Here is a 13,126-nt window from a genome sequence, read left to right on the forward strand (position 1 = left end):
ATGAAAAGAGGGGAGGTGAAAAGTCATGGAAGATGGAGGGTCATTTCCTGCAGCATAATTATTACCTCTGGATAGGAGAGGAGAGATTTTCTTTTAAAGAACAACTTTGATTTATTATGAATAAAGAAGATTGTTTGGTTGAATGAGGAGCCTTTTGTTTCAGATTTAAGGTCCTTTGCTTTTATATGTTTTGAAATAGGGTGTTGTTGCTGGCATAAATACAAATGTGTTTTGTTTTTGTGCATATTGATAACAATACAGCTTATGATTAGCCTTGGTTGTTTGAATGTAATTCTTCATCATAGTTAATTCATAGGCAATCCCTGATTTGAAACTGTGTTAGACATCAGTTGCAAGCTTTATTTGTATAAAAAGGAATGTGTATTCCTATATGAATGATTGGATTGCAATTTAGATTTGATGCAGCCTTGTTCTTATGTGAACCATTAATTGATTCGTTTGGACTTGGAATTTACCTATGATGTTTAACCTCTCTTTTGTTATGCTCCTGCAGGATAGATTAGGATAGTTAGGACTAGATTAGAGTAGTTAACAGTAGTGTAGATAGGATTTGATGCATATAGGTTAGCTGTTTCTTTTGTTGATTTAATTGAAGTCTTCCTCCAGGAAGCAATCTCTCAACACTTATAACGTTTCATAGGGTCCTTTAAAACCCATTGGAACTAACCACTCCAAACAAAAGTAGATCTAATTGGGGTCTATGATCGGGTTAGTTCCCCTTGTTGGTATAGCGAAAATTCACCATGCCAACAAGAAGATAAGGTTTCAGGTACAAGAAGAAGAATCAAGGATCAAAATGGATGAAAATTAGTGAAAAGTCTTTAGAGCTACTTCTAGAGTAGCATATCATCTCAAATGCAGATGTCACCAACCTGGATGGAAAGTGCTCGGAAAAATATTTCCAATGGTATGTGGAAGTCTAAAAATGGCCTCTTGGTTTGAAATATAGAATCAACCATATTTCCAAGGCCCCAAGTCAATGTTAGCATGGCTAAGGAGGATGGAAACCATCTTGGCACATAGATAAGGTTGGCAGAGAAGTCAAACATAGAGGCAAGCATAGCAGAGTGGCCAAAAGATCATCGAGCGCACGTGGATGAATAGATCAATGGTGGGAAATATTTTTAATGGATAAAAATCGGAGCCCACACTATAGCCTGGCCCAACGAAGGTAGCCTGGTGGTATACCTAGCACAACCTTATGGTACATAAGGAGAATTAAGTAAGAAAACATGGATCCAGGAGACAACAAGAAGCAATGTGATTAGCCATTGGTGGAGCCCCCTCATCCTGGAAAAGGAAGCCTGGCAGTGTCACCCTAATGAAATTTATGGAATGTAAAGGAGTTTGAATGGGTGGACGTGGCCCTGATAGAGCGATGTAGTGGAATTCCATTGGAGGAATACTTAAGAGGGATTCCCCCTCTAACAACTCATCCCATTGAGGAATATCCTAGAAAGGTGATCTTGAAGGATAACAAAGCAGTGTGCAAAGGGATGTTGACCTAGAGGAAATTTGAGTAGAATAAAGGAAAAATCCAAGAGGCTATAATTTTTTTTTATAAAGGAAATTGCTAAAAAAAACTAGGTCATGGGACCCTTCTATCTTTTATCTGACAGTGGAATAGGTGGCAGTGTGTTATTTATTGAATATTACATTTGCACTGGCCTAATTAGAGCATGAGATGTGGTAGGTAGATTTGGATTTTTTGAGCTCTCAAATGTCCCATTTCTGAGTGACAAATGGACCAATATATGGACGATACATGGCACAAGTGATGTCAGCATGACGTCATCCAGTTGGTTTATTCCCAGAAGAAATTACTATAGCACTTAAGATAGTGGTGGGACGACTAGTTATGGAATGACATAAGCAGTTTCAGAGCTAATTAAGCTCGAGAGCATTTCTATTAGCTTTTGATGCAGCGGGTGGACCCTACGGTACAACTCACCCCATAGGAATGAGCCCGGTGATGTTTGAAAGTGCACACAGCGAAAGCACTAGCAAGCATGAATAGAGTTGATGGTACCTTTTGATAGAGTAGTAGCCAATGAGAAAGGCATCGGGAGGACCCCATAGGAAAATTAATCTTGCAAGGTCCAACCTAAAAGATTTATGTGGAGGTAAGTTTAAAGTGACAAGATATAGAGCTTTGAGCCTAGGCATTGGCACGAGGTTACAAGAGCAAAGAACCAGGGGTGTAGAAATTTATAAAGGAAGTAATCCCTCATAGGCTTAAGAGTAGGATAAGCACCTAAAGGCTTGAGCTAGTGGTCATAACTCCTAGTTCTATGGTGGAAAAGAAGTAGCAGAAGGTAAAAATTGGCAGAATTGGCAGCATTTTTAATAAAATAAAAGGGTCATGGAATTTAATTTGGCAATGCATTTTGGTAGGGGCATAATAAAAGGCCTTTAGCCTATAGTAAAGTTCTTAGGCACTCGGATGAATGACTAATGGATGGATGTGTCAGCAACATGTAATAGTTTAATGTCACAATTTAGCATCTAAGCCAAAGTTAACTACTGTTGAAATTAGAAAATCCCTGCTAAAGCTTGTTAAAAGGCCAGAATTGCTAAAATAAGAAAAATAACTCAGTTTAAACTACAAAAAAGGAAGATTAAGGTGTGATAACTTGGTGAACAGATCCAAAAGAATAAAATAAAAAGTACAAATGAAAAAAATAAGGATTCATGCAAGAATAAAAGAAAATTAAAGAGGCCAAAAGTAGCAAAGAAAATTATTTATAAGCAGACTTGAGCAAGTAGATTGAAAGAGATTTCTTATGAGTTATTTGAGCTAAAGCTATTGGTGTTCTTAGTAATCAGATATGGTTGAAGTTATTGGTGAATAAGGAAGAAAATATTTTATTTGAAGGTTGAGATGGCATTCAAGGTTCTAGTATGAAAACGGATGAAAGATGAATTAGTGAGTACCAAATAAGTTGTACCTTGAAAATCAGGGGTTGGTGCTCCTTCTAATGGGTGTTGGTAAATCATTGGGGTGGTAGATCCATTCAGTTGTAGTTGATAAATCAAGAAGTTGTAGCTTCCTTCTTGTTGTAACCAAAGAATTGTAACAACAATTTGTAGCTTGCCTTGTGAATGAATTGAAGAGCAGTTTTTTGAGAATTTATTTGTTCCTTATGTGTTACTGAAATCATTTTATGTCAAGCTTATTTAAATTAATTGATGAAGTACCTAATTATGTACTAGTTTTCTTGCACAATTAAAAGGAATTTTTCTAAAATAGTAAAATCCCTACAATATTTATTGATCCCCCTATATCAATATTATCTCAGTTTCCAACACCTTAAGGTCACGCTCCATGTCAAGGACTAGTGGGAAAATTACTGTGAGAAAAGAGACATGGAGGAATTCACACTATTTTAAGTTACACCCACTTGGGACTATTTTCGGTAGGTTGTTAAGGAATAATATTACCCTATTGAAAGCTACAAATACCATTAAATGAGATGGACCACACTATATCAAGAAAAGGACCAAGAAGTGCCAAAGTTCACAAATATCAATCATACCTTCTGAAACAATCTAGGTATCAATAAATCTTAGCAACATCTAGTGCTCAAGTAATGTGGTTGTCTATAGAGATATACATAAACAAAAATGGAGTTCTTGTACATCTCCACACTTGGTGCAACATTCCAATATGTTTTCAAAATCAAGAAAAAAAATAAATGGAAGAAGTGGGACTTTGGATCTAAAAGTCCTTCATAGGAAAAGTAGGGAGAGGGAATCCCCATAATGTAGAAAAAATGATAGAGCTACGGTGGAACACCCTAGGACAATCCATCAAAGCCACAAACAAACAACGATAGTGGGAAGATAAATAAAGGCACGTGAAAGTGTTGCAAGTTCTGAAATATCACCACTCATAACACTAATGGATGACGTACAAAGTAGTCACTGGTGGCTAAAGCTAAAAGCTCCGGAGTTAGACACAAGTTCCAACTCTAAACTAGACCTAGAGAGGAGAAACATATATTTTGAAGGGAAAAATTCTCAAGGTCTAAGCACAAGGGCTTCACTCAACGAAACTCTGACATATCACGTGTGTTCGTGGCATACTAAAAAATACCCTTAATTTGACTACATATTGTATAATACCTCTAAAAATCAAATTATTTAATCCCCTACCAATGCAAACCAAATACACCTTCCCAACTTAAAAAACCCCTAATTTTATAAGATATTGTAGGTATCCATTTTTCCATTAACATTTTTTATACCTCTTTATATTTTTTAATTAACTTTGAGCTCCATTTTTTATACCTATAAATATAAAAACCCTTTACCCCCTATTATATGCTCATATATTATGTCATTTTTTTCTTCAATATATATCCCCTAATATGAACATGTGTGGTATGGGGTTGTTCCCCTAGTGAATCCCTCGTGGGGCTAGAGTTGAGAGCCCTAATAGAATGGAATAAAAGTAACAAAGAAGAATCATGCAATCATATCACACATTTGAATTTAGAGAAGTATGGATTAGAAACATACTTGGAGGTCCTAGGTTTGAACTAGATGCTATAGGATCCAAACCCTAAAACTTCTTCCAAGAGGAGCATATCTATAAATATATCATAGAGACATAAGAAGATCACTGAATTAAATGAAAAGGTACATATATATATTAGATCATCATAGTTATCATCACAAATTAACATTCATAAGACAACAATGAAATTTGGAAACATGAGATGAGTTTTTTATTAACTGAAAGCAGCAATAATAAGTGAAGTTATAGCCTAATCCAAACCATAGGCACCGAAAAAACCTTCCTCTAGGTCCATCCATATTAATCCATTGAATACCTCCTCTCCAATATATGCAATAAGATGTTAAATAAAGAGGTTGAGCATGTTTGCAAGGAAAGAAGGGTTTCCTAGAAACTAGGATCTTATGAAGCTACAACTTGATCTAAACCATAGGCACCGACAAAACCTTCTTCTATGTCCATCCATCCCGACTAATCGAAGAATTCTTCTCCAATATATGCAAGAAGGTGCTAGATAAAGAGGTTGAGCATATTTGAAAGGAAACAATGGGCTTCCAAGAGACTAGGAGTTAAGGAAGCATCAGAAAAATGCAAACCTAATCTGGGGAAATTCGGGTATAGCATAGATTCCTCTCCTTAGGAATTAATTAGGCCTACCCATGGGGTGTATATATATCACCTCATACTAGTTAATTCCGTTAGGCCACGAGCTCCTTTAGGTCGGGTTTCGGTAGACCCTATAAACATAGCCCAAAAAATAACTTTTTATATATTTTTTCAAATTTTAAAATGTGTATGTCAGTACTATTAATAGGAACCATGTATGTACTCATTTTTATAATGGGTAGAGTCATGTATGAATTTTGAAAAACACTTTTTTGAAATAAGACAGTTCTGCAAGGGGAAGGGATATGCCCAATCCATGTGATCAGGTGCTCAATGTTTAGCTCAAAAATCAAAGTTCTCAGAATCACTTGAAACCTGAACGACCATGTCTGTCTTGGTGATACGATCCCAATGCAACCTATTTCACTTAAAAACGAGTGCGTATGGGGAAGATATCTCGTTCTGTCTGCTTTGCCAAACAAAGGAATTTTTGCAAAAAAAGTACAGTCACTGCACAATCAGCAGTTTGTACTACTGGCGTGGCAGATGACTGGGTAGGTCAACGAATTAGTCAATTTCCAATCAGGTTTCACAAAGTTTCATGTTTTTATTGGTCTATAGGTTGGTGATGTGGCATGTTACTGGTTTGAGGTGAACCAATGAGAAGGCGACAAGTGGCAAGCCTGGAGGCCACCACGTGTCCCTCCCCAAAGGTTGAGTTCATTGGTGTGCTTCAACAAAATTTTATGATAGGTCGGCGGAGTTGAACCTATGACCTGCATCAGAAAAAACTCCATGGATTACCACTACACCGCGCACTCATGACTTGACATTCTATGGTCACAATACATATTTGAATTTTCAAAGGTTTGTGGTTGGGGATTAGGAGAGGGCTAGCCCCCTCCCATGTGAACACTCCATCCAGTGGGTACGATTATGGTTAACCAATGACCAACACAAACCAAACTGCTAGCTCAAACCATCGGATGATATCGCATGTGTCCACTACTATTAAACCATCAGGCTAACGATTTTCCATTTAAATGCTCTTAATGTGATAATCACCATTAACTCATAATTAATATGAGTTTAACAATTAATTAACCTGCAGTTAATTCAACGGCATGTTTAGCGGTCCCTCCACTTTTTGTGCTAACTCTAGTTTTAGTGGAGTTAACTAGAGTTCCTCTAGTTTTAGTGGAGGTTTAATAGGAGAAACAGTTTCTTCCATAACTTTGGCAAAATTCAACCAAATTTGGATCAGGAAAAGGTGTTCCTAGATGATTTTGGTGTTCTAAGAACATTAAACTAGGTTTCAAGCGTTGTAGAGCATTGTAAACAACACCCTTTCCATTATTGAGCTAATACAGAGGCCCAAGCCATGGAATCTGGACGAATAGTCCAGGAGGGGTGAACTCCTTCATCAAAACATTGTGTTAAGTGTTCAAGTTGATGGTTTTCTATACATTTGATTGTTGTTGTTCAACATGTTACTTTTATTCTATTTTTCTCATGAACTTAATATAAAACTTAACAAATTTACCTGTTTTCATTCAAAAACACTATAAGGAAACCTATGCACATGAAGCAATTGAAAAGTAGTTGTTTTTAAAATCTGATGTTGAAATTAGCACAACAAAAACTAACATTCAATAATAGATCAAGTTGGTATCATAGAAAAGGTTATTTTCTTGATTGCTTGAGTTTTGTGCAAGTAGGGTTTTAATGGTTTCAAATTTGTGATGCTTACAAGGTTAAAGTTGCAGAGAGGAGAAGGGAAACTATTGGTTGAAACTCCTAAGGTAATGCCCAGAATAAGGAGAGCCACAAGGCCACAATCTCCACCCAAAGTTCATTTCCTAGCTACACTTGAAGCACCTCAAGTTTTACCTTAAATTGAGATTTAGCAGGTACAAGAAGTACCAGAAGTTGAGCTTGAATCCAAAGCCATCATTTCTGGAGCAGGAGAGACTGAAGGTCTTTCAGAAGAGGAAGCAGTCAAGAAAGATTTCTATGACTTAACTGACATGGTTAGATTCCTTTATGAAGAGAGGAATACTAGAATGGTTGGAGAGAGTTATAAGCCCCCACATCGAGAGGGAAGCTCAGGAGATAAAAAAATATGAAAAGAAGGATTCAAAGGTTAATGGAGGAAAGCCTCCTCCATCTCCACCATCTCCATCTTCCTCATCGTCATCATCTCAAATAGCATCATCTTCCACTTTCACCACAAACATTGTTCATACTCAATAAAAAACCCCAAATGAAAAAATCCGTTACTCAAATTGAACATTAAGTTCGAACTTCCCATGTACAATGGTGAGGTGAATGCAGAAAAGTTAGAAAATTGAATTTGATAATTGGATGTTTATTGCATAATTCAGAACCTTCAAGAAGATACATAAAAATCTAGTTGGCTTTATTGAGGCTAGAAGGAGCAACACTAGTCTGGTGGGAAGTAAAGATTCAAGAGGAAATGTGAATTCATTTTAAGATATCCATTTCTTGTGTTGGATTTTTTTCTACAATTAAAAGATAGTTTTATCCTTTAGCCTATATGTAAAAAGGCATTACGAGTTGGAAAATTTTTAGGCAACTCAAGGGCCAAACAATTCAAATCTATACCCAGGAGTTTAGGAAGAGGGCTTTGTTGTTAGGAGTAAACTTGAATTCCTAAGATCCACTGTTGAAATATATTGGGGGTTTACATTCCTACTTAAAACATACTATCCTTATGTTCAATCCAAGAAATTTGGATGAGGTATGTGTGCAAGTCATGCACCTTGAAGAAAGAGGAAAGAACATTTAGGAAGAGGGTAGTAAGAATAAGTCATTCAAGGGTAAGGAGAAAGAGAAGGGTCGAAAATGGAAGGGAAAGAAGAATGCAAGTGTGAAGAAAAAAGGGGAGAAAACTATATGCCAACATTGTTCCAATGCAGGGCATGAAACCCATTGTTGGAAATTACATCCCGAACTAAGTTCTAAGAAACCAAACAATAAGGGAAAACAAAAGACGACTACCACCACACAACATGACCTTGGATCAAATTCTGGAGATGAGACTAAGATTTCAGCCATGGTCACAAAAGGAAAATAAGTTGTTGCAAGCACTAGTTCCTCACATAGTCACAACAACATTCCAAATGAAGAATCAATAATAGAGTTGTTCCATGTAAGGGTAATTTCAAATCATAAAAGGATTGATGCATTATTTGATAGTGGGTCACAATCAAACTTAATTTCAAAAGACTTGGTAAAAAATATTAACCTTGAAATTGTACCTCATCACAAGCCATATCCCTTGGGTTGGATAGTCAATAATGAAAATTTACAAGTTACAAGGAAATGCTTATTCAAATTTTCCATTATTGAAAAATTCAATGATGAAGTTGAGTTAGATGTAGTTCCACTTGACATCTCAAGAATCATTTTGGGAAGTCCTTATTTGGACGATAGGAAAGCAGTATTTTATCGCCATGAGAACAAATATCTATTGCTGAAGGATGGAGAAGAGTACATTGTGAGAGCCCATCACAAAAAGTTCAACATTTCTTTGGTTAATGGAGGGAAGATGAAGAGACTAGTAAATGCAAGTAAAATTTTTATGCTTCTCATGATCAAGAAAAGAATGATATTGATTATGAATCTTTTGAAGGTTGTGATGATAAGTTAAAATCTGATTTGTTTGATGTGGTAGGCAAGCATGGCGATATGTTTCAAGAACCAAATGGGTTACCTCCCAAGAGGCTCCCAAGAGGGGAATTCAGCATGAGATACAGCTGCAGCAGGATGTTCCACTTCCAAACATTGGCATGTATCACATGTCGATTATGGAGAGCATGGAAATCAAGAAGAAAATTCAAGAATTTCTGAACAAAGGTATCATATGGCCATATACTTCACCATGTGGTTCCCCATTGTCTTGGTGCCAAAGAAGGACGGAACTTGGCGCATGTGTGTGGATTTTCGTGCACTGAAAAAAATAATGGTGAAGAATAGCTATCCACTCCCAAGAATTGATGATTTGCTTGATTAGTTGACATACACAAAGTATTTCACTAAGTTATACTTTCGAAGTGGTTATCATCAAGTTAGAATAGCTGAGGAAGACATTTGGAAAACCGCATTTAAAACTAAACAAGGATTGTTTGAGTGGCTTGCTATGCATTTCGATCTTACAAATTCTCCAGCTACTTTCATGAGAGTTATGAATGATGTATTGAGCCATTTCTAGATGACTTTGTCAGTTTTTACTTAGATGATATTCTCATATTCATCAAATCCAGAGATGAACATGGCATGCATGTGAGAAAAGTACTTGATGTATTCAGAAAAGAATAGTTGTTTTTAAAGATGTCAAAGTGTGAATTTGGCAAGACTTATTTAGTGTACTTGGGACACGTTATTGGAGGAGGTGAGTTGAATATAGACCCCTCTAAGGTTGAGGTCATTCTAAATTCTCCCAAGCCTAATATAGTTACAGAGGTAAGAAGCTTTCTTAGGGAAACACAATACTGGAGGAAATTTATTTCTAATTTTTCTTCCATTTCAGCTCCACTACATGCATTGACTAGTGTCAAGAAAGTCTTCCATTCAGGAGATGTACAACAGAAAGCATTTGATGCTTTAAAATAAAAGATTAGTTCAACATTAGTATTTTCTCTTCCGGATCTTAGACAACCAATTGAGATTCAAACAGATGCTAGTGATTACGCCATGGGAGAAGTTATTATGCAGCATGATAAGCCCATTTCATTTCCTTCCTAAATTTTTAATGGCGTTGTGACTAACTATCCCACTTATGACAAATAGCTTTATGCATTACTACAAAGTGTCAAAAAATGGAAACACTACTTGATGGGGAAGGAGACCATTATCCATACCGACCATCAACCATTGTAGTACTTATAGTCACAGTCAAAGTTGCAGCAATCATGACACTTCAGATGGATGGGTTTTCAACAACAATTTCATTTGGTTATCAAGTACAAAATGGAATCTACAATAAGATAGTAGATATGCTTTCTAGGCCTATTATAAATTCATCTATTATACTCAAGAGTAATTATGTTTTACATGAAAGTTACATTAAGCAATATGCATTTGATAATGACTTTCAAGATGTATATGCAAGCTTGAGGCAAGGAAACCAAATTGAAGATTTAGATTAACATGTACATAATTGTTTTTTGTATCACTTGGGCAAGTTATGTATTCCACAAGGAGAAAGAAACATTATCATAAGGGAGGTGCACACTTCATTGATTGTTGGACACTTTGGTGTAGGCAAGACAATAGCGAATCTCCAAAGGTATTGTTATTGGCCACCCATGTTTGATAATGTATCTCATTTCATTAGAGGATGTTCTTTGTGTGCAACAAGCCTAGAAATAGGAAACTAGGATTTTACACTCCACTTCTGGTACCTTCATGCCCATGGGAGAGTATCTCAATGGATTTTGTAGGAGGTCTTCCATTGTCAAGGAAATGTCATGATTACTTGTATGTAGTTGTAGACATGTTCAGCAAGATGTGCATTCTAACACCATGTAAAAGGAAAATTACAACAGAACAAACAACTCATCTTTTCTTTCAAAATATTTGGGTTCATTTTGTTCTTCCTACTCTCATTGTAAGTGATCGAGATTATAGATATTTTGGTAATTTTTGGTCAAATTTGTGGGACATGATGGACACTAAGTTGAAGAAGAGTACATCCTTTCATCTGCAAATAGAGGGAAAAACCAAGGTGGTCTATGAGATAGTCATTCATCTACTTAGAGAATATTGCAGCAAACATCCCAAGTTGTGGGATGAACAGTGGCATTACATACAACATGCATACAACAGGTAAAAGAATTCTTCCACAAATACATTGCCATTTGAGGCTTGTTTTGGGTACTTGCCAAGATCGCCATTAGACTTCATCTTTGAGAAATATGTTTCCATCGATGGTCATAGTGACATCGATAAGGAAGGAAGTTCATTGAGAAAATTCAGTTGATACATCACACAGTGCAAGAAAAACTTGAAAAGAGTCAGAGCGGCTACAAGGCAAGGCATGACAAACACTGTGTCGATCATAAATTTCAAGTTGGAGATAAAGTTTGGTTATATATTAGTAAAGAGAGTCTTCAAGGGGAAGGTAAAAAGCTTAATCCAATCCATTATGGTCCTTTTAAAATTCTTGAAAAGATTGGTAACAATGCATTTAAGCTAGATTTTCCTCCTTATATGCAAATATACTCTATTGTTAATGTTGATAATTTGAGATTGTTTGAGCCTCCTTTAATTGATTATCATTGAGAGCATGCTTAGTTTCCATCAATAGATGATTTCTTGCTAGAATATATTGATGAACTTCAACAAGATCTCATACTTGAAAGAAGAACCAGAACTTCAAAGAGAGGTAATGTCGAATACCTTCGAGTTGGACTGAAGGGACAAAATCCTTCTAAAGCCAAATGGTTGTAGATCGAGAAGGTGAGGGAGTTGTACCCTCACTTGCTAAAAAATTGATAGTATCTTTTGGGGTCCAAAAGGCTTCCAGTGGGGAGGAATGATTAAGTGCTCAGTATTTAGCTCAAAAATCAAAATTCTCATAATCTCTCAAAACCTGAACGACCGCATCTGTCTCAATGATACAATTCCAACACAACTTGTTTCACTCAAAACCGAGTTCGTATGGGGAAGATATTGTATTCTGTCTGCTTTTCCAAATAGAGGAATTTTTGCAAAAAAGTACAGTCACTACACAGTCATCATTCCGTACTACTAATGTGGCAGGTGACTGGGCAGGTCAACAAATTGGTCAATGTACAATCAGGTTTCACCAAGTGTTATGTTTTTATTGGTATGTAGGTTGGTGATGTGGCATGTTTTTACTAGTTTGAGGTGGAACAATGTGAAGGGGACAAGTGGCAAGCCCGAAGGCCACCACGTGTCCCTCCCCAAAGGTCGTGTTTCATCGGCGCGCTTCAACAAAATTTTATGGAAGGTCAGCAGAGTCGAACCCGCAACCTACACCGAACAAACTCCATGGATTACCACTACACCGCGCACTCATGACTTAACATTCTATTGTCACAACACGTATTTGAATTTTCAAAGGTTTGTGATTGGGGCTTAGGAGAGGGCCAGACCCCTCCCATGTGAACACTCCATCTGGTAGCTACAGTTATAGTTAACCAACATCCATCGCAAACCAAACTTCTAGCTCCAACTGTCGGATGATATCGCATGTGTCCATTACTATTAAACTGTTAGGCTAACAGTTTTCCATTAAAATGCGCTTAATGTGTTAATCACCATTAACTCGTAATTAAGATGATTTTAACATTTAATTAACCTGTAGTTAATTCAGCGGCATGTTTAGCAGTCCCTCCAATTTCGGCGCAAACTCCAATTTTAGTGGAGTTAATTGGAGTTCCTCTAGTTTTAGTGGAGTTTTACTAGGAGAAACAGTTTCTACCACAACTTTGGCAAAATTCAACCAAATTGGGATCAGGAAAAGGTGTTCCTAGATGATTTTGGTGTTCTAAGAACATTAAACTAGGTTTCAAGAGCTGTAGAGCATTGTAAACAACACCCTTTCCATTATTGAGCTAATACAGAGGCCCAAGCCATGGAAGTTGGATCAAGGAGATGTAGCCTAGGAGGGGTGATCTCCTTCGTCAAAACACTGTGTTAAGTGTTCAAATTGATGGTTTGTTGTAAATTTGAATGATGTTGTTCAACACTTTAATTTTATGCTATTTTTCTCATGAACTTAATATAAAACCTGAAAAATGTATCTGTTTTCATTCACAAACACCATAAGGAAACCTATGCACATGAAATAATTGACAAGCAGTTACTTTTAAAATCTAAAGTTGAAATTAGCATAGAAAAACTAACATTCAATAATAGATCACCATGTAAGAGCTTATACTCTGTACGAGTGATGAAATATGTTATAAAAATGTCATTGACGTAGAACCC

Source organism: Pinus tabuliformis, chromosome X (assembly GCF_031772625.1).
Source record: "Pinus tabuliformis cultivar Carrire ecotype Pingquan chromosome X, CPIR1, whole genome shotgun sequence".
Lineage (NCBI taxonomy): Eukaryota > Viridiplantae > Streptophyta > Pinopsida > Pinales > Pinaceae > Pinus > Pinus tabuliformis.